The sequence below is a fragment of the Chrysochloris asiatica genome, unplaced genomic scaffold (assembly GCF_000296735.1).
Source record: "Chrysochloris asiatica unplaced genomic scaffold, ChrAsi1.0 scaffold00011, whole genome shotgun sequence".
Taxonomy (NCBI): Eukaryota; Metazoa; Chordata; class Mammalia; order Afrosoricida; family Chrysochloridae; genus Chrysochloris; species Chrysochloris asiatica.
Window position 1 is genome coordinate 37,811,547 of NW_006408529.1, and position 27,835 is coordinate 37,839,381.

The 27,835-nt window shown below is 39.9% G+C and overlaps 2 pseudogenes; one reads left to right on the forward strand and one right to left on the reverse strand.

The window, feature by feature from the left end:
- The first annotated feature begins 1,267 nt into the window (after positions 1-1,267).
- Positions 1,268-5,043, forward strand: LOC102830774 (annotated as a pseudogene).
- Positions 5,044-23,240: 18,197 nt separating this feature from the next.
- On the reverse strand, positions 23,241-23,885 carry LOC102817185 (annotated as a pseudogene).
- Positions 23,886-27,835: the final 3,950 nt, after the last annotated feature.

Sequence of the window (27,835 nt, forward strand, 5' to 3'; positions counted from 1 at the left end):
ACACAGGAGGTAGCAAACAGCAGAAATGCTCCAACAAACAGATCAGGGAAGTGAAGGAGAGGAACTTCTCACTGTGTACAACACCTATAGCCCAGGAGCTGGATGGAGAAAGGCAGATCTTGCTTGCAAAGCACTGGAGCCTCTACCAGAGCTGGGCCCCAGGCAAGCTTGGAAAAAAGCTTGCTAGGCAAGGGCACAGGAACCTGCTTTTCCTGACCAAGGTAGTCCTGTATTGCTTCTTGTTCTTACATAAGCCAACACCTGCAGGGCTGCTTTAATACAGCGGAAGGTCCCAGGCCAACACAGTTTATTCAGGATTGTACGCAAAACTGAGTTCCACAAAGGAAGCCACACCTTGAGCCTTGGAGTTTCTTGCTGGGGTCGGGGGGCGCTTGTGCCTGCCAATCCCCAAACTCACACTTCATAGAGGATCACAGGGAAATCCACAGGATGAAGCTTCACAGTGCCCTGAGGAATCAGGTCCTTAGGCACCCGCCTCAGCTTGACCTGCTTCTGCCCATGCTTGGTGACTATTGTCTCCTCATAAAACTCGTGAGCCAGATCCCCAACTACGTCATAGAACCTGAAGCTGCGGGGCATGAAGACTAAGAGGGATAGGCTCTCGCCCCGAGACAAAGAGCGGTGGACCCTGAGTTTGGAGCCGCCGCACTCACATTAAGACCGCATGTGCAGGCAGGCGGACCCTTTGCTTGTTTCATACTCATGGAGCCAAAGGTGCCGCCATCCGCAGCCTAAACCTCCGCCTGCAGGGGCCGCTGTAGTCTTCTGGACTTTAGTTGTCTTTGCCTCTTCAATTCTTAGCACTCTTCTTTCTTCAGTACCTGGAGAGACCAATATCTGAGAGATACCAGAGGATACTCACCAAAGTAGGATGTAGAACACAGTCTTTCTGGACTATGTTAGGGTGATTGACCATGATGTCTCCTGAGACTATGATCCTCAGTCTTCAGGTCCAGGAACTCATTGCTTTAAATGTTTAATAGGATTACAGCCTGAGGTAAGCAACAAGTCAAACACAGAGCTCCACAGAGGCCACTGATGACCAAGAGGAAGCTGCTGAATCTGTCACCGACTGGTCACCAGCTGCAGCCTGAGGAGAGTTCTGGGAGCCCTCTTTACCACTCCATCACCCTGGCCTCCTGAGAACCCCCTTCCCAAATCTGCAGTTTATCAACAGCAAGAGAGGCAGTGTGTTTCAGGCGCCTTCCCCTGCGGTCCGAGTGAGATTGAGGAAGTATTTGATGATATGTCACCTGGAAAGCAGAAAGAAATCCAAGAACCAGATCCTACTACTGAAGAAAAAATGCAAACTGACCTAGCAAATAGATTTGAGTCTTTATTAAAGCAGGCAAAACTGTTTGCAGATTCCCTTCAACCTGCTGCTCAGAAAACTCCAACTTCACCTTTGAAGATGAAACTAGGGCACACACGAATAAAAAAGGATGAGAAACAGAACTTGCTATCAGTTGGTGACTACCGACACCGTAGAACAGAGCAAAAAGAGCATGAAGAACTGTTCGGAGAAAGCTCCAAAGCAACCAGTGTTTTGAAGCTTTGAAGACTCAGCTGGTTTGAAGACCTCCCTCATATGTAAAATGGGGTAAATTGAGAGATGATCAGATCTGAGGATTAAGTTGGCTCATTTCTTTAAATGAAAATGGCACCAGTGGTATCCTTGCAAATGAAATGGGCTTAGGAAAGACCCTTCAAACAATTTATCTTGTCGGGTACATGATACACTACAAAAACATTACTAGTTTTCATTTGGCCTTTGGTTCCTAAATCTACAACTGGATGAGTGAATTCAAGAGCTGGGTACCAACACTAAGATTTGTTTGTTTGATTGTTGTTGTTGTTAAGTGCCATTGAGTCAGTACCGACCCATAGCGACCCTATGCACAGCAGAACGAAACACTGCCCGATCCTGGGCCAACCTCACTACTGTTGCTGCCACTTGGCCAATCAATCTCATTGGGGGTCTTCCTCTTTTTCTCTGACCCTCTACCTTACCAAACATGATATCCTTCTCCAGCGACTGGTCCCTCCTGACAAGATGTCTGAAGTATGAGAGATGAAGTTTGTCCATCTTGGCCTCCAAGGAGCACTCTGGCTGCACTTCTTCCAAAACAGATCTATTGGTTCTTTTGGCAGCCCATGGCACTTTCAATATTCTCCTCCAACACCATAACTCAAAAGCATCAATTCTTTTATGGTCTTCCTTATTCACTGTCCAACTTTTGCATGCATATGAGGTTATTGAAAATTCCGTGGCTGATGGGGCACAATTCAAAATAAAGAGAAACAGCTGTAAACATCCATTGAAAATTGGAATATGCAATGTACGAAATATGAATCTGGGAAAATTGGAAGTTGTCAAAAATGAAATGGAACATATAAACATTGATATCTTAGGCATTAGTGAGCTGAAATGGACTGGTATTGGCCACTTTTAATCTGACAGCCACATGGTTTACTATGCCAGGAATGACAAATTGAAGAGGAATGGTGTTGCATTCATTGTCAAAAAGAACATATCCAGATCAGTCATGAGGTTCAATGCTATAAATGATAGGATAATATCCATGCAACTACAGGGACGCCCAGTTAATACCACTATTATTCACATTTATGCACCAACCACTAAAGCCAGTGAAGATGAAATCTAAGAATTCTACCAACTTTTTCAATCTGAAATCGATCAAACTGCAATCAAGATGTATTGATCATTAATGGTGATTGGAATGCAAAGGTTGGGAGCAAAGAGGAAGGATCAGTAGTTGGAAAATATGGCCTTGGTGATAGAAATGATGCTGAAGAATGCATGATAGAATTCTAAATGATTTGTTCATTTCAAATACCTTGTTTGATAGGAGATGTTTTATCAGATGTATGTGTAGCATCTTTTGAAATGCTTATAAAGAGAAGTCTGTGTTAAACTTAATTGGAGGTACTTAGTTATAGATGAGGAGATATGGTGTGGCACTGTGGGTTAATGCACTGGACTGCAAAGTTGGTTTGAACCTCAAGGTTGGTTCAAGCTCACCAGCCACTCCTTGGAACCCCTATGCAGGGCCTATGAGTCAAAGCTGCCTGGAAAGCACATAACAACAGTTATAGCTGAAAGGAGTTCTGGTTGCATGGTAGTTATGAGTTGGGCTGCTAACCTCAAGGTCAGAAGTTTGAAACCACCAGCTGTTGGTGGGAGGAAGGTGAGGCTTTCTTCTCCTGTAAAGATTTACAGCCTGGAAAACCCTGTACAGAGTCGCTCTGAGTTGGAATTGACTCCACGGCACATAACCAACCACCACTAGTCAAAAATAAAAAATCCAAGTTATCAGAAATAGGAAATTCAAGACTACACATTGACTATTATTAACTAGAGCACCTCTTCAAAATAATTTGCATGAGCTCTGGTCACTTCTTAACTTTTTGTTGCTAAATGTATTTAATTCAGCCAAGTACTTTGATTCCTGGTTTGATACAAACCACTGCCTTGGGGATCAAAAAGCTTGTTGAGAGGTTTCATATTGTTTTGTATCCATTTCTCCTTCATCTAATTAAAGCTGATGTTGATAAAATTTGCCTCCAAAGAAGAGAGTAAAAATCTATGTGGGTCTCAATAAAATACAAAGATTTTAATGAAGGATATAGATGTGGTGCTATGGGTTAATGCGCTGGGCTGCAAAAATGGCTTGAACCATAGGGTCGGCAATTCAAGCTCACCAGCAACTCCTTGGAAACCCTATACCCTAAACTCTAGGGTCACTAGAAGTTGGAACTGACTTGACGGCATTTAACAACAACAAAAATATACTAAAAACTGCAGAGAAGATGGACAAAATGAGACTGTTGAACATCCTGATGTAGTTAAGGAAATGCTGTAATCGCCCATATCTCTTTGATGGCGGTGAACCTGGTCCACTCAATACAACAGATACACATCTAGTTACCAACAGTGGCAAAATGGTTGTATTAGACAAGCTGATCCCTAAATTGAAAAAAAACAAGGTTCATGGGTACTAACCTTCAGTCACATAATAAGAGTGTTAGATAGTTTGGGAGATTACTGCATGTGGAGAAATCATGAATATTGTAGATTATTAGATGGGCATACACCCCATGATGAGAGACAAACTCTATCAGTGCATAGAATGAACCAAACAGCACAAATTTTGTTTTCATATTAAGCAGGTGTGCTGGTGGTGTTGGCATTAATCTTGCTACTGCTGATGCTGTAATTTTGTATGATTCAAATTGGAATCCCCAAGTAGATCTTCCATCTATGGATGGAGCACATAGAATTGGGTAAACCAAGACAGTCAGAGTGTTCTACTTTATCACTGATAACGCTGTAGAAGAAAGAATAGTGGAACATGCTGAGATGAAACTTAGACTGGATTTGATAGTCTTTACACAAGGCAGACTTGTGGATCAGAATCTGAAGAAAATTGGGAAAGATGAAATGCTTCAAATGACTTGACATGGAGCAGCACATGTATTTACTTCAAAGGAAAGTGAGATTACTGATGAAGATATTGATGGTATTTTAGAAGGAGGTGCAAAGAAGACTGCAGAGTTGAATGAAAAGCTCTCCAAGATGGGTGAAAAGCTCACTTGGAAATTTTACAGTGTCTACAGAACCAAGTGTTTATAACATTGAAGGAGAGGACAATAGAGAAAAACAAAACATTGCATTCACAGAGTGGATTGAACCACTTAAAACTGAAAATGCCAACTAAGCTGCTGATGTGTATTTCAAGGAACCTCTATAAAATAACAAGCAGATCTGTGTTGGAAGCAGTACAGCCCAGAGTGCTTCTTGGAAGTTAGGATGGCCAGACTTCATCTCTCATACTTTGGATATATTGTCAGGAGCGATTAGTCCCCGGAGAAGTATATCATGCTTGGTAAAATGGAGTGTTTTATAGAGATTCCTTATGAGCACAAAAGAGCTCTGGTAGCGTAGTGGTTACGAATCAGGCTGCGAATTGCAAGGTCAGCAGTTCAAAACTACCAGCTGCTCCGCGGGAGAAAGATGAGGCTTTCTGCTCCCGTAAAGATTTACAGCCTCGGAAACCCTGTTCAGGGTTACTATGGGTCGGAACCAACTCGATGGCACTTAACAACAACAACATGAGCACAAGTGTTTCAGAATACTCATTTTCAGCAATATTGTCCATAGCTTATGTCTGAACTTCTTCATGTCTGAACTTAAAGCACCCAAGCAAGGCTCCCTGACTTCAAGTCTGATGTATGTATATTCCATTTGGTGAGGTCCATGTGTATAGTGTCTTTTATGTTGTTTAAAAACGTATTTGCTATTAACAAGTCATTGGTCTTGCATAATTACTCTCATGCAATCTTTAGCAGTATTTTTGTCACCAAAGCCATATTTTCTAACTACTGATTCTTCCTTTTTGTTTCCAACCTTTGCATTCAAATCACCAGTAATTACCAATGGACCTTGATTGCATGTTTGATCAATTTCAAACAAAAGAAGTTGGTTGTTGTTAAGTGCTGTTTCTGACATATAACGACCCTGTATATGGTTTCCGAGGAGCGGCTGGTGAGCTTGAACTGTCGACGTTGTAGTTCAAACCAACCTTGCAGTCCAGTGCATTAACCCATAGCACCATACCAGGACTGCAAAGAGACTGGTAGAACTCATCAATTTCATCACCACTGACTTTAGTGGTTGGTGAGTAAATTGGAATAATAATGGGTGGACAGTATCCTATCACAGGCAGCATTGTAAATCAAGACAGATCTTTATAATGTTCTTTTTGATGATGACTGTGACGCCATTCCTGTTCAATTAGTCATTCCCGGCATATTAACCCAAATGATTGTCAGATTCAAAATGGCCAATACCAGACCATTTCAGGTAACTAATGCCTACGATATCAACGTTTATGCATTCAATTTCATTTTTGACAATTTCCAATTTTCCTAGCTTAATATTTCATACATTCTATGTTCTGATTATTAGTGGATGTTAAAACTGTTTTTCTTCATTTTGAGTTGTGCCCCATCAGCATATGAAGGGCCCAAGGGCTTTACTCTATTTGTGTCATCAAGGTCAATTCTACTTTGAGGAGGTAGCTCTTCTCCATTCATGTTTTGAGTGCCTTCCAACCTGAGGGACTTGTCTTTAGACACCATATCTGACAATATTCTGGTGCTCTTCATCATATTTCAATATTCAATATTCTGGTGCTAATTGACAATGTTCCGCTGCTATTCATAAGGTTTTCAGTGACTAAATATTCTGAAGTAGTCTGTTTCTCTTCCTAGTCTGTCTTTGGCTGGAAGCTCAGCTGAAACCTGTCCACTGTGGGTGAGACCCTGCTGGTATGTAAAATATCTGGGACATAGCTTCCCACCAGAACATGACAAGGTGACAATATGGGTATTTCTATTTCTAACTTACTGAGGAAGTGCCATACTGTTTTCCAGAAAGGCTGGACCGTTTTACAGGCCCATCAGTAGTGTAGGAGGGTTTCAGTTTCTCCATACCCTCACCAGCATTTGTTGTTTTCTGTTTTTTTTTAAAATTTCTTTATTAATGCTTGTGTGAGATATCATTTTTTGGATTTGCATTTACAGCCTCGGAAACCCTGTACAGGGTTGCTATGGGTTGGAACCGACTCGATGGCACGTAACAACAACAACAATTGCTAATGATCATGAACTTTTCTTCATACATTGGTTGTCTGAATGTCTTCCTTACTGGAGTGTCTGTTCATGTCCAGTGCCCATTTTTTTAATTGAGTTGTTTGTCTTTTTCTTGTAGATGTGTTGTAGTTTGTTTTTGTTTTTTCATAATTACTCCCTTTTCTGATATTTAAAAAATTTTTCCCCAGTCTGTTGTCTCTCTTTTTAGTCCTTGGCAAAATCTTTTGAAGCACATGAGGAGGTCCCAGTCATCTATTTTGTTTTTTCCAAATCCTGCCCATCTTCCAGTATGGAGTGTAGGTCTACTTCCAGCTCATTTGGCTCAGTCACTTTATCTTGTTTCTGGACATGTGCAGATATGGTCATCTGCTTCTGTTTTCTGGGCATATTCAGGGGTTATCTGTGGCCCTAATATTTTGGTATTTTTTATGCAACTGCCTCTGGTGGGTGTGACCAGAAGATGACCTTGTGCACTGCTCTTTGTTCATGTAGTTAAATTTAGGATGGATTTGGCTGATGTTGGTTGTTGTTAACTGGTGTATTGCAGCTTATATTGGTTCTGGCCCAAAGAATGGGTCTGTAGAAGGTACAGTTGTGATTGGGTTGTAAGGACATGGTTGCTGTCTCCTGTTGTTAGAGGTAAGAAGTGAAAACACACACATAAGTGAGAAGGAAAACAAGCAGAATTCAGAAAATAACAGAGGAAAAAAAGAAGTGGTGAAAAAAATCAGGGAACAGTTAGAAATAGAATACAGAAACCTCAGAGAGAAAAGGAGAGGAAAATAAAATAATTAAAAAGAAAATAAAAACAAAGAAAAGACCTAAACACAATTAGGAAGAGGAGTGAATAAAAGAGATAGAGACCAGAGAATAGTAAAAGGGGTGGGGGGTGGGGTGGGGGCAGGAGGGATACAAATAAATAAGATGAAAGGAAGAAGCAGAAGTAGTTTGAAAAGAGAAGTAGATACAAAAAAGAAAAAAAAAAAAGAAAGGGAAGAGAGAAAGGAGAGAACGCATGAGAGATAAAGGTGAGGGAGACAGAATAAACAAATAGAAACAATGAAAGGGGACAGAAAAAAACACAGGGCAGGTGCCAGACCCAGAGAGGGGAAAACTCTGGGGTCTCCTGCCATCCAAGGACCTCACATCATGGGTGGGTAAGACATGAGATGGTAACACTCAACCCTAAATGGATTCCTGTAGGGCTAGATACTGTCTGTTCTGGGGACCAAAACAGTCAGAAGTAGTTCATGCAGACCCCCTAAAAGCTTAGGACCAGAGTATATCTGCCCCAGAGGGGAGCCAAGGGCAACAGATCCCTACAGTCCAGGGCTCTTCAAGTCTGGAAAAAGCCATGCCTGATTCCAGGTGCTGATGTTGGTACTGCTAGGTCCCTATACAGCCTGGAGAGCAAGAGTTGAGCTTTCCTGGGAATGTGCATGGATGGAGGCTGGCCACACCTCTGATCACCAGGGTAATGTGGATATTAGAAAAGAAAAAAAACATTGCCTCTTTCCATCCACTGATAAACAGTGTGCCTCTTTGCACCACCTACAGCTCTCTTGGTCATACCGTGTCTGGCCTTTTCTGTTTTGTTTTTTCTTCTCCCATGCATCTGTTCAGCTCCTTCTCCTAGTGAGGGCTAGCCTAGTACTGGCCAAGGCCAACTTGTAGATCTGGGGCAGGACCCACATGAATGGGGTCAATGTGAACAGCTCCCTGCCCCTTTAATGGGGCCCACAACCATGGTGCTCACCTCTGTGCATCTCCGACAGCTGGGAGAATGGGAGCTTCCCTAGGGTTGTACATGAGTGTGGGCCAACCTTGCTTCTGGTCACCAGCGGAGTGTGGGGAACAAGGTTAAAAATCACACCTTTGTCTCTGTGAGCCACATGTGTGTTTCTGCAATGTTGATATGCTTTCTTGTCTCTGAAGCTGCTCACAAAAGCTCAAGATGGCTGCACCTGTCTAATTGCCAGCACAGGTCACCTGACTCTCCTTTTTTTTGGGGTGGTTGGGGTGTATATGACCTTTATTGAGTTTATCCACCAGAGTGGAAATAATGTCTGTACAAAACAAAATGTTTGTTACTATAACTTCTGCATCACAATTAAAATCCAAACAGTTTTTTAAAAACAGTCAACTCAAAACCCACTACTTCAGAGTCAATAGCGTCTTTGAAGCCACAGTAACACTTAAATATGGTTAAGATTCGAACGCAGAGATTTGGTTGGTTGGAAAGCTAATTAAACTTCCAACTTGCTCAAATAGAATTACAAAAAGGCAAAATTGTGGGTGTTTTTTTTTTCACAGAGATACAGTCCACTGGAATCACCAACACTGGACAGCTGTTAGAGTATTTAGAGTCCTGAGACAATAAGGAATCCAGACATCTTTTAGTCTTCTGTTGTCCTTCCTTCCCAATCAGAGATTAGTGGATGTGTGGATTCAAACTGTGGATTCAAACCACCAGCAATTGTAGCCTTGATAAGGGAGTCCAACTCTTCATCTCCTCGAATAGCAAGTTGCAAGTGACGCATCTTTCTCCCATGGAGTGGCTGGTGGATTCAAACTGCCAACCTTGCAGTTAGCAGACCAGTGTGTAACTCACTACTCTACCAGGGCTCCTTTCTGATTGTTGTTAAGTGCCTTTGAGTTGGTGCTGACTCATAGTGACCCTGTATAGGGCTTCCAAGGAGTGCTGGTGAATTTGAACCGTCAACCTTGTAGTTCAAACCAATTTTGTGCTCCAGTGCATTATCCCACAGCGCCACATCAGGACTCCTTCTTCCATGCCAATTGTGGATCCAAATAAAATGAAATCTTTGACAATTTTAATCTTTTCATTTATCTTGATTTTGTTTATGCTTCTGTGGTATAAACGTAGAAGATAAGCCCCGTAGGTTGGAAGGTATTCAAAATACAAATGAGAAAGGACTTCCTCCTCAAAGTAGATTTGACTTAATAATGTTTTAGGAGGAAAGTTTTCATGACCTTCATTTGCTGATGTGATTTTCATTTACTGATGTAACATGACTTAAAACGAGAAGACACAGGTTACTAACAGGAACATGAAATGTACAAAGTATAAATCTAGAAAAGTTGGAAGTTATCAAAGACAAAATGAAACTTAAAAAGATTGATATTTTAGGTATTAGTGAGCTGAAATGGACTGATATTGGCCACTTGGAATAAGATAATCATAGTGTTTACTATGCTGGGAATGACAGATTGAAGAGAATTGACATCACATCATTAAAAATCCAAAACATTTCAAGTTCTGTCTTGAAGTACAATGCTATCTATGATAGGGTAATATCCATATACTTATAGGAAAGACCAGTTAGTATGATCATTATTTAAATTTACACAGAAACCCATAAAGTCAATGATGAAGAATTGAAGATTTCTACTGACTTCTGCAGTCTGAAATCTATCAAACATGCAATCAAGATGCTTTGATAATTACTGGTGACTGGAATGTGCAAGTTGTAGACAAAAAAGAAGTATTGGTATTTGGAAAATATGGACTTTGTGATAAAAATGTCAATGGAGATCACAGAATAGAATTTTTCAAGACCAATGACCTCTTCGTTACAAATATCCTTTTCCAACTTAACAGAGAATATTCACATGTACCATGCTAGAAAGAATGTGCAGGAATCAAATTGACTACATTTATGGGAAGAGACAATGGCCAACACAAGGCCAAAAGCATAGTGTGGAATGGACCATTAGTTGCTCATATGTTAATTTAGGTTGAAGCTGAAGAAAATTCAAACAGGTCCACAAGAGCCAAAATATTACCTTGAATTTAGAGACCATTTTGATTACAGAGTTGATGTGTTAGACACCGAAGACTAGAGGAATGGTGGGATGACATCAAGAACATCATACATGCAGAACCTGTACCAAGAGGCAGTTGTTTAGACAGAACAAGAAGATATTGTGTGGTTTAAAGTCAGGAAAGGTGTGAGTCAGGGCTGTATCCTTTCCATACTTATGGATACGAAGCTCTTTTAGAACTGATGATAAATGCATTTGTCAACAACTCTAAAAGATCTTTGTAATATTGGCAGAGACCTGCCTGTGGGCACAGCTGAGCAGAGGTTGTTATAACTAGGAACCTGTGCCCTGAACATTTCAGACCCTGAATTGCAATTGTTAACTTTTCCTAATAAACCCCATAACTGTGAATATGGTGTCTGAGTTCTGTGAGGCCACTGAAGTGAATTATTGAACCTAGTAGAGAGGACTGTTGGAGAGATAGATGATTGGTGCCATTTAAATTTTTTTTTTTTTTTGCATGAAATGATACAACTAACATGTGTACAACCCAAAACACATTTATCTTATTTACATCTTACATTTTATAATAAGTAAAGCAATAAGGCAGGAAAGAAAACAAAGTGCTTTTTGTTTGTTTGTTTTTGTTTATATATATATACTAGAAAGCAAAAGGTCATTAAGAAGACAAGGAAGAAAGAAAAGACCACAATGGATGGCAGAAGAGACTCTGAAACTTGCTCATCAGTGTAGAGATGCTAAAGCAAATGGAAGAAATGGGGGGAGGTAAAAGAGCTGAACAGAAAGTTTCAAAGGATAGCTCGAGAAGATAAACTCAAATTTATAAGGAAATATGCTAAGTCCTGGAGTTAGAACACCAGAAGGAGAGAACATGCTCACCATTTCTCAAGTTGAAAGAACTGAGTAAAAAAATCCAAGTCTCGACTTGAAATACTGAAGGATTCTTTGGGTAAATTATTTAATGATACAGAAACCATCAAAAGACAATGGAAAGAATACAAAGTCACTGTACCCAAAAGAAATGGCTGAGGTTAAACCTTTCAAGAGAGAGCATATGATCAAGAGTCAATGGTACTGAAGGAAGAAATCAAAGGTACACTGAAAGCATTGGCGAAGAGCAAGGTTCCTGGAATTGATGAAATGAAAATGGAAATATTTCAACAGAGGCAGCACTGGAGACACTCACTCATTTAAAGCAATAAATTTGGAAAACAGCCACCTGGCCAACTGATTGGAAGAGATATGTATTTGTGCCCATTCCAAAGAGAGGTGACCCAATGGAATGCAGAAATCATTGGACAATATCATTCATATTACATGCAACTAAAATTTTGCTAAAGATAATTTAAAAATGCCTGCAATGGTACATTGACAGGAACTGCCAAAGTTTTAAGATGGATTCAGATGAGAACCATGGATATCATTGCTGACGTCAGATGGATCTTGACTGAAAGCAGAGAATACTAGAAAGCTGTTTACCTGTGCTTTATTGACTATGCAAAGATTTTAGATTGTGTGGATCATGACAAGCCATGGATAACATTGAGGAGAATAAGTATTCTAGCACACTTAAAATTGTGCTCATGAGGAACCTGTTCATAGACCAAGAGACAATCATTTGAACAGAACAAGGAAACACTGAATGGTTTAAAACTAGGAAAGTTGTATATCCAGAACAAGGAAACACTGAATGGTTTAAAACTAGGAAAGGTGTACACCAGGGTTTTATTTTTTCATCATACTTATTCATTCTGTATGCTGTGCAAATAATCAGAGAAGCTGAATTATATGAAGAAGAATGTGGCATTATGATTAGAGAAAGACTCATTAACAACCTGCAATATGCAGATGATACAACCTTGCTTGCTGAAAGCGAAGAAATTTACAATACTGATGAAGACCAAAGACCACAGCCTTCAGTATGGGTTGCACCTCAGTGTAAAGCAAACAAAAATCCTCACCAGTGGAGCAATAAATAATGCCATGATAAATAGAAAAAAGGTTAAAGCTGTCAAAAACTTCATTTTGCTTGAATCCACCATCAACACTCATGGAAACAGCTAGTCATGAAACCAAACAATGTATTGCATTAGGCAAATCTGCAGCACAAGATCTCTTTAAAGTGTTAAAGAGCAAGGATGTCACTTCGAGAAAGAAAGTGTGCCTGACCCAAGCCATGGTATTTTCTTTCAGTAGCCTTATATGCATGTGAAAGTTGGACAATGAATAAGAAAGCCCATGGAAGATTTGATGTATTTGAGTTCTGATAAGAATGTAAAAAGTACTGTGGACTGCCAGAAGAACAAACCAATCTATGTTGGAAGCAGTACAACCAGGATACTCCTTAGAGGCAAAGATGACTAGACTTTGTCTCTCATACATCAGGAGGGACCAGTCCCTGCAGAAGGACATCATGCTTGGTAAAGTAGAATGTCAGCAAAAAAAAGGGAGACTCCTAGTGAGATGGATTGGCATTTTGGCAGCAGCAATGGGCTCAAGTATAGCAGCAATTGTGAGGATGCGGTAGGACCAGGTAGTGTTTTTTTCTGTTGTACAAAGTGTCACTATGGGTCAGAAATGACTCAATGTTACCTAACAACTGAAGGCTTAAAAAATTGTGAAAAAAAACTCCATTTTACCATGAACTTTTTGAAGCATACACACACACATACACATAACAAAACAAGGAAGAAATACTAAAATTATAGTCCTTGTTTTTGCATCTAGTCATGTAGTGGAAATTGATTTTCAGTATTGCCTTCATCCACAACCGATTCCATATTTGCTTTGCCCTCAGCAAGCAACCTGGTCATGGTTCTTTACCGGTGGAAAGATCCAAATCTTCATTCTTGAAGGTACAGGTTATTAGTAGTCATGTTAGAATTGGGTTGCTATTTTTCCTTTGACTTTAATCACAAGGCATGGTAGTACTAAAAAGCATCCTAAGGACTTTCATGGATTGCAAACATACTTTTCATCCCCATTACATAATGTCAATCCGTTTCCCATTGGTAGCCAGGACCAATCACACCCTGTTAGTCCCCTTTATTCCCTGTTAACCCAGAAGTATTTGGAGCCAGTATTGTAGTTCTTGATGAGAGCAGTCTTCCCTTTAGAACTAAGACCTGTATACCCATAAAGCATGGGGTCATGGGGAGAGGAAGAAAAAATTGGTCAAGGTGTCACTAGTGGTCTTAGTGAGTGGTGCCATTTTCATTTCTACTCTAGATTCCTGGACCCATGAATCCTGGCAGTGGGAGAAATAGCGTCATATTGGATGCTGGTTTAGAGCATAGACAGCATCCCAGAGAACATTGCCCCAATCCTGTAAGGTACTGCCACCTAGGTGGAGCTGTTGCTTTTCAGAAGGCCATTCCATAGTTCTATTAAGCCAGCTGCTTCCGAATGATGGAGAACATGGTAAAACCAGCAAATTCTATGAGCATAGTCCTATTGCTACACCTAACTTCCTGTGAAGTTAGTTCCTGGACCCAAGACATTATTGTGTGGGCTACATGATGGTGCAGAAGGCATTGCATGCAGGGAAGGCAAATCCATATCTATTTCATAAGAACAAAACAATGTCCTTTCCAGGATGGAAGTAGTCCAACATAATCAATCTGTCCCCAATTGCTGTCTGATCATCACTAGGAGTGGCACCATATTAGGTGCTCAGTGTTGGTCTTTGCTGCTGGAAGATTGGGCACTCAGCAGTGGCTATAGCCAAGTTGGTTTTGATGATTAGAAATCTGTGTTGCTGAGCCCATGCATAACATCCATCTTGTTACCATGACTACTTTATTCATGAGCTCAAAGGACAAGGGGTGGCTAGGGAAAGAGGCTGGCTGGTATTCACAGAACACATCATCCTATCCACTTGATTGTTAGGATCTTCCTCTGCCAAGGTCACCCTTTGGTGAGCATTTATAGGAGACTCAAATACGTTTACTTTTTCGGCCCATTCAGAGAAGTTATCCACATAACCTCTTCCCCATACCTTCTTGTCACTGATTTTCCAATCATTCTCCTTTCAAGTCCCTGACCATCCAGCCAAACCATTGGTCACAGTCCATGAATCAGTGTACAGTTGCATATCTAGCCATAGCTTCTTTCAAGCAAAATGAACAACTAGGTGCGTTGCTTGAAATTCTGTTTACTGGGAGGAATTCCTCTCATCATTGCCATTCAGGGAGATCCCAGAAAGGGGCTATAATGCTGCTGTTGTCCATTGCCAAGTGGTCTTACATATTGTGCAGAAATGGAGTTCTAGTGCTATAGGATAAAGCACTAGACCACAAGGTCGGTTGAACTGCAAGGTTGGAAGTTCAAACCCACTAGCTGCTCCTCGGAAACCCTACATAGCGTCAAGTTCATCAAATCGTAGCAATTTATCCTTGTTTCCTTTATTTAAAAATTTTTTATTTTTCTTTAATCTTCTTCTAGTTGAGTTCTGATTATCAAGCCATTGGGCTATGTCAAAGGGGAACTAGCTGTAAGTTTGGGTGTACTTGTGCATCTCTCCTCACTTCATATCAGTAAGGTGCTTCACTCTCAACTCTAGTCCTCTGTGGCTGTATCCTTGTCCATGGTCACAGGCGTCCTCAAGGTCTCAGCACACTTTGGACCAACCAGCCTTTCATCCTCTCTCTCATCTCCAGATCAATGGGAGTCTATGGAACATGGTTGAACTCAGTCCATTTCTTCATTGCTGCCTTTCCCACTCTTCCACTCACCAGTAGACCAATGTGGTTACCAACAAGCTTACATCCCTGCTCATGTGTTCCCTTTGAGTTTCAGTTTTAGGCAGGGTACACAGAACCTCTTTAAAGATCAAAGATAGCCATTGGAGGACTAAAATGCATCTGACCCAAGACATGGTATTTCCAATAGTCTCATATGCATGTGAAAGTTGGACAGTGAATAAGGCAGACAGAAGAAAAATCGATGCATTTGAATTATGGTGTTGAAAAAGAATATTAGAAGTACCATGGAATGCCAGAAGAATAAACATCTGCACTGAAGAAGTACAGCCAGAATGCCTCTTAGAAGCTAGGATGGTGAGATTTTTTTATCAGAAGGGACCAGCCCCTGGAGAAGAATGCCATGCTTGGTAAAGCAGAAGGTCAGCTGCAAAGAAAAAGACACCCAACAAGATGAATTGACACAGTCACAGCAGCAATGAGCTCAAATGTAGCAATTATGAGGATGATACATAAACAGGCAGTGTTTTGTTCTGTTGTACATAGGGTTGCTAAGAATAGGAACTGACTAGGCAACACTTAACAACAACATATGCATGTGAAAGCTGGACAATAAATAAAGAATTGATACTTTGAATTATAGTGTTGGCTAAGAATATTGAATGAACTGCCAGAAGAATGAACAAATCTGTGTTGGAATGGAAACAGAATGTTCCTTAGAAGCAAAAATGGCAAGACTTTGTCTTATGTGCTGGGAGTACGTTCTTAGGAGGAACCAGTCCCTGAAAAAATGACATCATTGCTTGAGGAGGTAGAGGATCAGTGAAAAAGAAGAAGTGCCCCCTCAAAGAGCTGAATTGACACAATGGCTGAAACAATGGGCTCAAACATAGCAACCATTGGGAAGATGGCTCAGGACTGCACAGTGTTTTGTTCTGATGTTTTGTTCTGATATACACAGCATCATTCAGAGTGGGAACTGACTTGATAACACTTCATAACAACGTGACTATGAAGTCCCAGGGCCAGAGAATGTTGATGGAACTGGTGCTTTCCTTTGAATATTGAGCTCTGGTAGCATAGTTGTTATGAATTGGGCTGTGAACCACAAGGTCAGCAGTTCGAAACTACCAGCTGCTCCATGGGAGAAAGATGAGGCTTTCTACTCCTGTAAAGATTTACAGCCTCAGAAACCTGGTACAGGGTCGCTATGGGTCGGAACTGACTCGATGGCACTTAACAACATCTAAATGAAACCTTTTAGGAGGATAACAATAGAATTGTTTTCTAACACTAAATAAAGAGAAGCAAAATATGCCGCATTTAGAGATGACTTCAGTTGAGGCAGACATCGGGGATAGAGCTACACATATGCAGGCTCAAATACAAACATGAAGTCTTCTCCTACAAGTTGATAAAAAGGAGAGAGGATTATGAAGGGTTTTCCCCCAAACCCACCCTCGGTAAAACTTGAAGCATTTGTTGTTAAGTGCCACTGAATTGGTTCTGACTCATAGTGACCCTGTATAGGGTTTCTGAAGAGCACCTGGTGGGTTTGAACTGCTAGTCTTGTGGTTTACAGTCCAGTGCTGATTCACAGCGCCACACCAGAAGTCCCTGGATAAATGGTTTAATCTGAAAATTTTTTTCTAGGACGTTTGCAGTGTATGTAAAAAATGAACACAAAAAACTTTAATGGCTTAATAAAAATATGAATGTTCCCCTGTGCAAAAGAAAGAGGGTGTTCTACATAGTGGTTTCAAATCGGGCTGTGGACCACAAGGCCAGCAGTTCGAAACTACCAGCTGTTCCGCGGGAGAAAGATGAGGTGTTCTGCTCCCGTAAAGATACACAGCCTTGGAAACCCTGTACAGGGTCTCTATGAGTCGGTTCCGACTCCACAGCACATAACCAACCAACCAATCAACATCAAAATTAAACAAAATAAGGAATGCAAGGGTTAAAGGGGATAGAGGTAAATACCGTTGTATAAAGAACCCTGAAACAATAATGTTCTATAGGTAGATACATGCATGGATACACAGTGTAAGTGGGTATGGAAGGGAGAGTGAAATTAGATTCACAAATATTTAAAAATTTGATAGAGGATATTTCTACATAGGAGTCCTGATGTGACGCTGTGGGTTAATGTGCTGAACTGCAAAGTTGGTTTGAACTGCAAGGTTGGCAGTTTAAGCTCACCAGCCACTCCTTGGAAACCCTACATAGGGTGGTTATGGTCGAAACTGATTCAATGGCACTTAACAGCAACAACAACAACAACAACAACAACAACAACAGCATTTATACATAGGTATTTACCTTTGCTGTAAACACCACTATGAACATGGTGGAGAATACAGGGGACAAAATGATGAAAACTTCCTAGACATTACCACACATGTTGAGACAATGAGTTGCTAGGTGTGGGACCATATAGTTTCAGAGGACACCATGGTTAATTGGGATAACGTAGTCCATAAAGACAATGCCCTACAGTCTACTTTGGTGAGTAATGACTGAGATCTTAAAAGCTCATGTTGCGGTCATCTAAGGTACAACTATTGGTTTCTCCATGTGCACAGGAAAGAAAAGTGATGAAAACTGAGGATGGAATCAATTAGTCCAGTGCCTTAGAGGAACACATGAACATCAGTCTCCATGACTCTGAGACCAGAAGAATTAGATGTTGTCCAGGTATCACGACATCCTGCTCTGAAAGGAATCACATTAGAAGGTCCTGGATAGAGTGGGAGAAAATGTAGAAAAACCCCTCAAAATTATTTTTTTAAAAAAGACCAGGCTCACTGGTTAGAAAGCGAAACCCAAGACTATGGCCCTTGACCACCCTTCAGGTCTGGAATGGAACTCACCCTCCTGACTCAATTTTCAGTGAAGCAGTAGATAACTATATAGTGGGGACTATCTAGTAAGGCATGCTCACCATGGAATGGCTAATCATTCGAGATCAAAAGGGCAACATTTATCCAAGGACAGAGTTGAGAAGGGATAAGGAGGATGGAATGGAAATAACCACAGGGAGGAAGTGGGTAACTGCTGTAACATGGAGGGGATTGCAATCATTAAGATGAAATGAGGTATATAATTTACTGAATGCAAAACTGATGATTTTGTCTGTAAACCTTTACTCAATTCACAATAAAAAGTTTACAAAAACAAAATGCGAAACACAAAGCACAATAAAAGCACTCTCTCCAGTAGTAGCCACAGTTACCTATTTGGTGTAAATAACTCTCCCAAGTATCTACAACCTGTCTTAGTTACTTTAAATCCATATAAGTCTCCTTCATATATTTCAGACTTTTGTAGGCTGAACTCCAAACAATAAATCTAAGATAAATAATCCTATTGTAGTGCACAAGAGTTATAAATGGTTCTTCAATACTTCATATACATTCAATGTGAGTGCGGTTTAGGTTACCTGAGTTTTAGCTACATCTGTGTAAGAACGATTTTTGAAAATTTATTATTAGGATTAATTGAATTGTAAAGTTAAGAAAACATTTCTAAGCAGTGTCTCCACTCGGCCTCAAAATACTTCAGCTGTCAGCCAGCAAGGGGCTATGAGAGACTGAATGTTTTGCTAAAAGACTTATGAAAGAAGTTAAAAAATAAAAATCTGAATGCATCACACTTTTGAAATAAATGTATGCTTAACATTCCAAAAAATACAAGTGCCAAAACATGAGGAGAATTTTCTATTAGGATATTTAGAAATTCTAAGATATAAATTTTTGGGGTTCTATAGCACTTGTAAGGACCTCTGGTAGCGTAATGGTTACGAGTTGGGCTGCAAACCTTAAGGTCAGTAGTTCGAAACTACCAGCTGTTCCGCAGGAGAAAGATGAGGCTTTCTGCTCCTGTAAAGATTTACAGCCTTGGAAACCCTGTACAGGGTCGCTATGAGTCGGAACTGACTCCATGGCACATCACCACCACTACCATAGCACTTGAGTGGAGTCCTGATGTGGCACTGTGTGTTAATGCATTGGACTGCAAAGTTGTTTGACCCACAAGGTCAGTGGTTCAAGCTCACCAACCACTCCTAGGAAACCTTATACACAGTCGCTATCGATTGGAACCAACGATGGCACCTAACAATAACAATAGCACTTGAAAATAGCTTTTGTTGTTTTTCCTTACAAATAGTGTAGTTTGTTTGTGGGGGAATCATTTTAAGAAAATACCCAAAGCTAATTTCTGAACTGTTTAACATTTTTTTACACTGAGCATTTTGTTAAAAAGAGCTAGTCACTTGAAAAATGCTTCTTTTCATAATCTTACTGTCATTGTTAGTTGAAAAAGCTGTCTTCAGTTTTTACCTACTCAGGTATTTTGGCACCTCACTCCTGTCTTGTCTATCACCCCATTTTAAACCAAAGGAAGGCTTTGGTTTCAGCATGTCATATGAGTTTTTCTGTAGAATATTTACTAAAAGTGACAGAAGAGAAATGTTGCAAAGCTTTACTGTAAGTCTTTGCTGAGAGGATGCTGGGAGGTGGAACAATGTTTTATTCTCCAAGTATAAAAACAGTCTTGGGTAATTGGGATATGATCTCTATTAGGAAATTACTTGCAAACCCACTTTAATCTAGAATCAGGCAAATGAAAGGACTCGTACAATGTCTTCTAAACTCGTTTCTGTGTTCAGGTCAGGAGTGGATTAACCAGTAAACACGGCATATACCAGATTGCATTGAGCAAGATACACACAGTCTTAATTGTGCTTACTTGCTAAACAGTGGTGAGCAATTTCATCACTACAGTTGGTGAAAGGCACAATTGGGCCCATGTGAACCTTGTTTATTGGGTAATCAGCTCTGGCCCAGGTAGATACTGGGCCTCCTCTTTTTCTTTTTTTTATCTACCTTTTCCTCTCCTTTTAGATGTCTTGGTGGTACAGTAAGTAAGTGCTCTCTGAAAAGTTGGTGGTTCTAACCAACCAGATGCTTGGTAGGAGACAGATGTGGCAATCTGCATCCATAAAGAGTAGAGGCTTGGAAACCCTACAGGTAAGTTTTACTCTGTTTAATAGGTTTGCTATGAGTAGGAATGACTTAGAGGTGGCTATGTATGTTGTTATTGTGAGGTGCCATCGAGTCGGCTATGTATACATTTAAATCATTGTGTCATGTCCATATATCAATGATTTTTTCCAACCTTATCTGAAGGGAAAAGTCCAACAGGAAATTCAATCTGCAACAATAAGGTTCTATATACACTCATTTAGATCTCTGAACTACTAGCCTATAAAAATTAACCTATGAAATATTTCTCCTAGAAATAAAAAATGAGTAATTATTTTTTACTTCAAGAGTATGGCATGCAAAAACTTTGAACCTGGTCTTATCAGGTTACTTTGCATTACTTAGAGTGAGGATTTGAGGTGAATGAGGCTCTTTATTTGGCCTTGGGGACTCAAAAATTTTTGCTTCAGGAAACTAGCATATCTCAGTTTCAGATTGCAGCAGTCCTCCACACTTAGGTTTGTTTCTTTTGGTTGTTAATTACAGTCAGCTTCTAAAGAGCCAACTTTGACCTAGAGATTGTTGGCACAAGATTTAAGACAGGTGACCAAGGAGGTCACAAGAAAGTATTATAGATTTCAGTTTAGTTTCAATTAATAGCTTGGTAGCAGAAAATCAGCTTGACCAGAAAGTTAGGCTTGTGCACGGACTCTGCTGGAAATAGGGGAGGATGGTTGTGGTAACGGACTTAGGGCTCCAGTAGACTGGCCTTGCTTTCATATTATCATTGAATAATAGGAAGGTGATACCAGGGTAAAATGTTCCTCTAGTTCTCCAACCATTCTAGTGCTTGTCTGTTTTTCTTGGGTCCTAAGGAGTCCTGGGTGTGGTGCTGTGGGTTAATGCGCCAGACTGCAAAGTCATTTGAGCTGCAAGGTCGGCGGTTCAAGCTCACCAGCCACTCCTCGGAAACCCTATACAGGGTCTCTATGGGTCAGAACCAACTCGACGGCACTTCACAACAAACAATGAATGTAAGTTCTGATAATTGCTACCCCACTAAGAGGGCAGACTTTAGGGGTTGTTTGGAGTTCAGGGTTCTGGTTTAGTTTCAGCTCTTGTTCACTTCCTGCAATTATCCATTTAGAAAACAAGGAGCCATGTTACAGTGAGTCTGGCCTATTTCCAATGAGTTTGGTTTAATGTGCTCCAGGAACATCCAGCTATACTTCTATTTGGCATGTTTAATGTGGTAAATGCATCTCAATAAAAAGAAAATTAAAATCTTCACAACTGGACCAATAAATAACATCATGGTAGATGGGAAAAAAATAAAGTTATCAAAGACTTATTTTTTCTTGGATCCACAATCAACACTCATGGAAGCAGCATTTTATTAGGCAAATCTGCTGCAAAGGACCTCTTACAAGTTTTAGAGAGCAAAGATGCCATTTTAAGGACTAAGGTGTGCCTGACCCAAACCATGGTTATTTTCAGTCATCTCATATGCATGTGAAAATTGGACAATGACAGTGAATAAGAAAGTCCATGAAAGAATCAATGCATTTGAATTATGGTGTTAGAGAAGAATACTGAAAGTACCACAGACTGCCAGAAGAATAAGTAAATTTATCTTTGAAGACGTACAGCCAGAATGTGCCTTAGAAATGAGGATGCCAAGACTTAGTAGGACAAATTGTCAGGAGGGATAAGTTCCTGGAGAATGGCATCATGCTTGGGAAGTAGAGGGTCAGAGAGATGGACTAACACAGTGGCAGCAACAATGGGCTCAAACATAATAGTTAGAACTACTGTAGTCAGTACAGGACCCATCAGTGTTTCATTCTGTTGTTCATAGGCTTGCTATGAGTCGGAGATGACTTGACAGTACCTAACAACAATACTGGTTGTAGGAGCTCTGGAGGCTAAGTGTTGGACTGTTTACCCATAGGTCGGTGGTTTGAATCCACCGGATGCTCTGAGGGAGAAAGATGAGGCAGTTGGCTTCCATAATCATTGACAGCCTTGGAAACCCTATAGAACAATTCTACTCTGTCCTATAGAGTTTCTATAAGTCAGAAATGATTTGACGGCAATAGTGGGTTATTGTGGTAAATAGACTGAGAGACAAGCATTCAAAAAGAACAAGGAGACACTGCATGGTTTCAAATAAGGAAAAATGTGCAACAGGGTTATAGCATGTCACCATACTTGTTCAGTTTGTATGAGTCAATCTGAGAATTTGAAATACATGAAGAAGAACATGACATCAGATTTGGAGAAAGACTCCTTAACAATATGCAGATGATACAACCTTGCATGCTGAAAGTGAAGAGAACTTAAAATACTTACTAATGAAGAACAAAAACTACAGCCTTCAGTATGGATTGCATCTCAGTATAAATAAAGCAAAAATCCTCACAAATGGACCATGAATCAATATCAGGATAAACAGAGAAAACATTGAAGTTGTCAAGGAATTCATTTGGCCTCTCTATATAATCAATACCTATGGAAACAGTAGTTGAGAAATCAAATTATGTATTTAATTGGGCATCTGTGATGCAAAAGATCTCTTTAAAGTGTTAAAAAGATGTCACTTTCAGGACTAAGGTGGACTTGACCCAAGCCATGGCATTTTCATTCACCTCACATGACTGTGAAAACTGGATAATGAGTAAGTAAAACCAAAGAAGAATTGATACATTTGAATCATGGTGTTTCCAAAGAATATTGAATATAACCCTGGACAGGGAGATGAACTAACAAGTCTTTTTTGGAAGAAGTCCAAGAATGGCAAGACTTCGTCTCACATACATTAAACATGTTATCAGGAGGGTCCAGGTCCTGGAAAAGAACATTATATTTGCTAGAAGGTCAGCAAAAAAGTGTAAGACCCTCAGTGAAATGGGTCTTTTTTTTTTTTTTTTTGAGATGTTGTGGGCTTTATTTTGACAAGTAGGTCAGGTGTTGTCCCACTTTGGGGGCTGCATTATAGCTCTTCAATCTCCTGAGGAAAAAGAAACTGTATCCGAGTGTATGTCAGGGGCTAGCTCTCACTGTCAAGCCCAGAATCATAATTCACATAACAGCGAAACTCATTGGCCAGGTTCCGGGTGTGTTTGGGAATGAACTTGCACGTTTTCACTCCAAGAAGTCATGTTGTTGCTTCTTCCATGATGGCGCCTGTGCACAGCAGAATCTTGCCCTGAGACAGATACTGGGCAGTTTTTGCCATTTTTTGAAGACATTCTTCAGAAAGATATGGAGGATCCGCTACTACAATGTCAGAGCTGTGAGCGATGATTTTCTGGGGTAAGTCCAGGGGGTTATTATAATAGTAGAAGATAAAGTCTTCTCCGTAGATGGCAAATCCTTTGTCATATTCGAAGAGGTATACAGACAAGTCTTCTCTATGCAATTACCTTAGTTTCTGGTGAACACTAGGGGCGCTCACACATGCTATCCTGCCACCTTCTCCAGCAACTGCAATTGCTTCCTCTGCAAGCTGGAGAGCCATTTCTGAACTGTACCAAAACTGGCTCAGTTGCCAATCCTCTTCTATTATTCCAATGTTATATTTATCATCTCCACCTGGGTCAGTTTGTTGCTTTTGCTCAGTACAAAACTCCTGGAAGGCTGCTAAGATGTGAGATGAAAGTTGGGGGATATCATCATCGGAGTCGCTCATTTCGCAAACCGGCTATAACTGTTGTGCGTGCACAGTTCGAAATGGGTCTTTTTTTACACAAAAAGTGTAAAACCCTCAGCAGTTGCAACAATAGGCTCAAACATAGTAACAATTGTGACGATAGCACAGGATTGGACAGTGTTTTGTTGTACAGAGGGTTGTCCTAAGTTGGAACTGACTTGTTGGCGCTTAAAAACAACATTGTGGTAAAAAGTAATACACGCTTAGCAGGCTTAGTTGTGTGCTGTTTGGAGGAGAAATAAAGCTGTTACATGAACAGAGCAAGTGGCATCAAGTTTGGACTGTGAGATGGAGACAAAAGGACCTTGTTTTCACTTCACAAGGTTGTGGATGGGACTCAGGATTCCACCTAAGGTCCTATACTCTGTAAAGGCTTTGCATGAGGACTATTTCACTAGGCAAGTTGTAGAACCCCTTTTAGGTATTCCAATCAGTTATAGGCTGAAGGCGGGCTTACAAGTTTTCTCTAATCATGTTTCCCAACATTCCTTTCTACCCCACTCAAGTGTCTATATTACAATAATAGGCAAGGGAAACTAATATTCATAAGGCAGTCAAGGATTTTAGTATTATTTACCCTCTTCAAGCTATACCTAGGTCCCTATAACCCAGAGCCCTGTACAGAAGATACATCTTCATGATGAACCTGACTTATATTCAGAGCAGGTAGTTACTCTAAATACCAACAGAGAGGGAAAGAGTCTTCAAATCAAGTATCAATGCTATCCGCTCTGTGCACAGGGTAGATAGGGAGGGGCAACTTAGACATTGGCTATCTAAAATGAGGGGCAGTAAAGGCACGAAGTGACTGGCTTACAAGGTTTCAAAAGGGAGCTTAGTTTAAGAGTGTGCAGGGAAAGAAAGAGTCCCCACTGAATAGCTATCATCTTGTCTAGATGGGTCTAGATGGGGATACGATTCTTAAGATTCAATAGTGAATAACTGTTACCATGACTAATAATTGCGACTGTCACACTTGTAAAGGTAGAGGTTTAATAACAAAAAAGGGGAGTGGTTGATCTTACAGTCCAGAAACAGAGGACTGACCTAGGACCATCAAGAGAGGAACACACAAATAGGTGCGGGACCTTATCCAGAAATGCAGCAGCGCCAGAGATGGAGGCAGAGATGGGGGCATGAAGAGGGGGAGCGGCTGAGGACTCTAGATTCATCAACTAAGAAGAGAAGGACTAAGAACTAGTGGCCAGGAGCAGACTTGCAGAATGTGCCCTTTGGAGATGTAATTTATTATATATGCCTGAGTGGGTTTTTTTGTTTGTGTGTTTTTTTAAAAAAAGCTAAAGTGGATAAATACTTTTAACTGATGGTATATGGAGGGGATTATAATCAATGTAATGAAAGAAGTTATATGAATTGTTGAATGTGAAACTGATGATGTGCCCTGTAAACTTTCACTCAATCCACAATAAAAACCTTAAATTAAAAAAAAAAGAAAAAGAAAAAAGGACCTTGTTTTATGTAGTCAGTCAGATGGTGTCTTGGAAAGGGAGACTGACCCTTCATGCAAGGTAAATTAATTGATTATCGAAGAAAAGGACTCTTACAGTATGTGAACTCTTAGTAGTTGAAGATGAAGAGGGAGTGGTCGACAGTTTCAATATGGAGGAGGAATTGCAAGAAGGTAATTAAAAGTAGTTTTGAAGGGTGATATCTGGCTTGGAAACTGCAGAGTCAGGGATTGGGATTTGATAGTGAGGAGGTTAGAAGGGAGCCTGCTAAGGAAGTTGGTTTAAAGAACCTATTTCTTAAAAGAAATCTTTGTAACACATTAGAATAAAGGGCATACTCTAAGAAAGATACCCTGACTGGTAGTGACAGTTGACAGCAAAACTAGAGACAGAAGGATTATTTGTTTAATATGGTAGGTGATCCTGAGTCATCAAGAAACAAATGATATTCTGCATACTATAATTATAAGACAATATTATTACAAGTAGTTAAAAAATAAAAAGTTTAGTAACTCTGATACAGAGAACTACATTTCTCAGTGATATATTATTCAGTTGAAAACTAGTTTAATGAAAAGGAAAATCATTGGAATGATACTGGGCTTTCTTGGGGGCCTGAGGAACTCAGGAAGTAGAAAGTCAGGAAATAAGCTTATTTTCAATTTTTTTTTCTCTCTCTTTTGATGCAATTCTATTGTTTCTTTCCCAAGATCAAAGGGGCAAGTACAAGATCGAAAACACATGAGACCAAACAATGTCTCACACAATATCTTCTGCCTTACTTTCAGTCACAGGAACTGTGGAGGAAAGGAAGAAATGTAATTGAATATTAGACTTAAATTTTAAATTGAACAAAGCTTTTAAGAAACAGAATACAATTGTTTTAGTAACTGAAACTGATGGAAAATGCACCAAGATTACTTTGACATTCCTGAGGAGGAGTTTTAAATAAATAAGGGAGTTTGTGAGGGGTGAGATGGTAGAGGGAAGAAGGCAGAAAACAGGGAGGCCCAGCAGCATTGTGAACAAGCTGCTTGTTATCTTCTGATCTGATCATTAAGATTAATGAGCTGGACAGAACCTATTTTGAAAACCTCATGATTAATTGACTGGTAACAATTGCCTAATGATTTTTTGTGTGTTTCTGGGGTTTATTGGGAATAATAAAAAGGCACACTAAATACCAGTGAATCTCAGCCACTCCAAGGTTTATTTTCAGGTCAGGCAGTTTAACCTGAAAGTTTGATAAGTTTATCCCACTCGTCGTATAATCTTTTATTCATTCATCAGATATTTATTAAACAGTTGCTTTGTGTCAGGCTTACAGATGGGTAAAATTTGATCTCTCCACTTTGCTATTCACTGTGTGTAGCAAGAGAAACAAGTACGTAGACAAATAATAGCAAGTATAGTATAGTTGCTAAGGTAGAGGCACAGTGAAAGTGTAGAGGTGGTAGAAGAAAAATCTCATAGAAAAATGAGTCTTGAAGTTAGACAAAAGGAGAGAAGAGAATTTCAGGAGAGCATCATGGGCAAATATGGGGTATGACTGCATGTCTTGCTTAGAAAACTGTTATTTTTGTAAAGTGCCATAGAGTCAGATTTGGTCATAGGGATTCTGTATAGGGTTTCCAAAGCTTTTAGATCTTTGCAGAACCATAAAGTTCAGTCTGAAGCTAAAGAAAATTGAATCAAGTTCACAGGAGCCAAAGGATGACCTTAATTAATCCCACCTGAATTTAGAGATGCTCTCAAGAAAAGATTTGATGCATTAGACACTAATGACCAATAACTGAGTTATGGAATGCAATGTCATTTCATTGAAATGCATATAATTTCATTGAATTTTTCATACAGCTGTTAATTTTATATGGATTAAATAAGAGACTTAAAAATAATTAATGAAAAATGTAATGAAAAGATAATGCACTTTTCTACAAACCTTTTGAAATCCCAGTGCATATCCCCTGTTTTAAATTTTCTAACTTTTTATTATCTAATAATTTAGCCCCAAATTAAATTTGTCAGAAGGATAAATTTCTTCACAAAGCATTCAGGCATAATAGTTTTTCCTTTGCTTTTTTTTTTTTATTGTTGGCATTCTTTTTGTAGCCCTCAATTCATTTGCCCCAATTTGGATTACTTTGGTCCCTTTGAGCTTCTGAGTACTGGTTTTCTCACTATCATCCTGGAAATCTTCTTTGCATCTTTTGTGTATTGAATCACCATGTCTTCCTTAGTTTACTCTCTGATTTGGTCAGGCACACCCTCCAGAAACTTCTAGAGGAAGTTGTGAGTTATTTCATAAAGAATTGCATTATTTTTCCCCCCAGGATAGAAATATTTTACCTTAGCATTTCTAAGGTAATTCTCTATTATTTTCTAGCCCCCAGTATTGCTATTGATAAATTGGAAGCTATTGTTATTACTGATCCTATGTAATAAACTACTTTGTCTTTGGAA